The 2,302-nt window shown below is 53.3% G+C and overlaps 1 non-coding gene across 1 annotated transcript; it reads right to left on the bottom strand.

Moving 5' to 3' along the window:
- Window positions 1–1,884: 1,884 nt before the first annotated feature.
- Window positions 1,885–1,956, bottom strand: TRNAT-CGU (transfer RNA threonine (anticodon CGU)). Its single transcript has one exon. It is a non-coding gene; the product is annotated as a tRNA-Thr (tRNA).
- Between the last annotated feature and the right edge of the window lie 346 nt (window positions 1,957–2,302).

Raw genomic sequence — 2,302 nt, 5'->3', positions numbered from 1 at the left:
TTTGAGTCAAAATCAGTTCTGAGTTAAAGTCTACATTTTAACAAGATCCCCAGATCTTGTTAAAATGTTGACTCTGATTCAGTATATCTAGGGTGGAAATGAAAATTCTCAGCACGGAGTCAAACCGGTTGGAAGCCCTGGCTCTGACTCCTGACTACACCATGTGCTTCACAGCGGAACTTTGCTCCGCGGGGTTTTCTTGGCTGTAATCTTACCGAGGCAGATCACCAGACCTTTCTTAGTGGTGCGGGTTTGAACCAGCAACCTTTCAGTTAGTAGCAGAGAGCAAACCGTTTGCACCACCCAGGACAGCAGGAGCTCTCAAAGTGTGGCTCCCGGACCAGCAGCATCAGCATCGCCTGGGAGCTTGTTAGAAATTCAGATTATCAGATCCCACTCCAGACTTAAGGAGCCCTGGTGGCACAGTGCTGCTAACTAGCACTCTGCTGCTAACTGAAAGGCTGGCAGTTGGAATCCACCAGCCACTCTGCGGGAGAAAGACCTGTAGATCACCTCCCCTAAAGATTACAGCCTAGGAAACCTATGTTCTACTCTGTCACAAGGGGTCGCTATGAGTCGGAATCGACCGGAGGGCATGCAACAACAAACAACTCCAGACTTACTGAATTATAAATTCTGGGGGTGGTGTCCAGCAATGCGTGTCCTAACAAGCCCTCCAGGTGACGCTGATGAACGCTCAGGCGGGAGAATCGCTGCTGTAGAGTCATGAATCTTAACCCTGGAGGCTTCTGCCCGTCCTTCCCACTCCGCTCCCGGTCAGCTCAGACGAGCCCTTCCTGGTTGTTCTCAGGTACCGCGAGAGTCCAGCTCCTCCAGCTACCCACCAGAAGCTCCATTAATGTTTCCTCCCCAATTTTAGTCAAGCTGTTTTTCAGATTATACAACAGACCACTCCTGTACGTTGTGGTCATTGCGTGATATCTTTAAATGCGTTTGAGTTACCCAGTGGTGTATCCTTTTGTGATGCAAAGAAAACCCGAGCAGTTTGATGGTAGTTCCATTTACTGAGGCGCTGCCACCTGCTTCACAAATGCTGACCACATACCCATTTTACAGAAGGGGAAACGGAGGCGAGAGAGCAAGAAAGAGAGGTTTAGATTTTCACGTCCAGGACTTTCTTTTTGTTGAATGCAATCAATGCCTACAAATGGATTCCCTTCAGACACCAACTTAGTGTGGACTTCGTATCAGGAAAAGTCAGTTCCTTCATTAAAGTGGTTAACATCGGATTTTTAATTTTCAGAAAATGCCATCTGCTCTGTGTCAGAAGAGTTGGTGGGCCTTTGCTGAGGTCACTATCGGTCTCTACCTGAAAACCCGTTGCCCTGGAGTCGATTTCCGACTCATAGCAACGCTACAGGATTGAGTAGAGCTGTAAATCTTTACGGAAGCAGACTGTCACATCTTTCTCCCATGGAGTGGTTAGTGGGTTCCAACCGACCTCGTGGTTAGCAACAGGGCGCGTAACCACTGCGCCACCAGGGCTCCTTCTGTCTCTACCTAGGCCTGCGAGGAGGCCAGCTCGGATGTCCGAGTTTGCGACCCCGCCCACCCCGAGCCCTCCGCCTTCTCCCAGAGGCAGAGGTTCCCGGGTACGGGAAGGGGCGCTGTCCGCAGAGAACGGATACCTGGGCGGCCACATTTGCAGCAAAGACGCGCCGAGGTTTGATAACCCTGAGTTTTACCTTCTGCGAAGGCGGGAGGAGAGTCTGAAGTCAGATTAAAGGAAAACAGTTTGTGTCGGTCGGCAGTCCAGAGAAAAAGACCTAAATTCGGAGTCTCAGAAGCGTAGGTTTACTACATTACTCTTGAAAAGTGGTTCCACTCTTAAAAAGTGTCCGCCCATCACGGGAGACCGACGCCAGGCACGGACGGGGTTCGAACCCGTGATCTTCGGTTTACGAGACCGACGCCTTACCACTTGGCCACCGCGCCTGCGTTAGAATGGCGGCCCCATGAACCTCTATCCTGGCTTCACTCCCGTGAACTCGTCCCGCGAGCACGCGCAGCTGTGACTCCGCCCTTTCGCAGCGGCCAGCGGGGCTCCAGGGCGCAGCCGGTAGGGTTTAGGGGTTCGGTCGGATTTGGGAACCGCGGGAGTGTGGCCCGTGGGGTCCCCCGGACCCTACAACGGGTTCCGGACTTCTCGTGACCGGGAGCGACCTGGGCAGCGTCCCCGGCGTCCCCACAGGCCTCCCCAGGAGGCGTGTCTGGGACTCGGGGGCGGGGCGATTGCCGAGGTCTGAGAGACAGGAGTTCGAATCCCAGTTCCGCTGGGAAT

This window comes from Trichechus manatus, unplaced genomic scaffold (assembly GCF_000243295.1).
Source record: "Trichechus manatus latirostris isolate Lorelei unplaced genomic scaffold, TriManLat1.0 scaffold00024, whole genome shotgun sequence".
Taxonomy (NCBI): Eukaryota; Metazoa; Chordata; class Mammalia; order Sirenia; family Trichechidae; genus Trichechus; species Trichechus manatus.
This window is presented reverse-complemented; position numbering and strand designations above follow the sequence as displayed.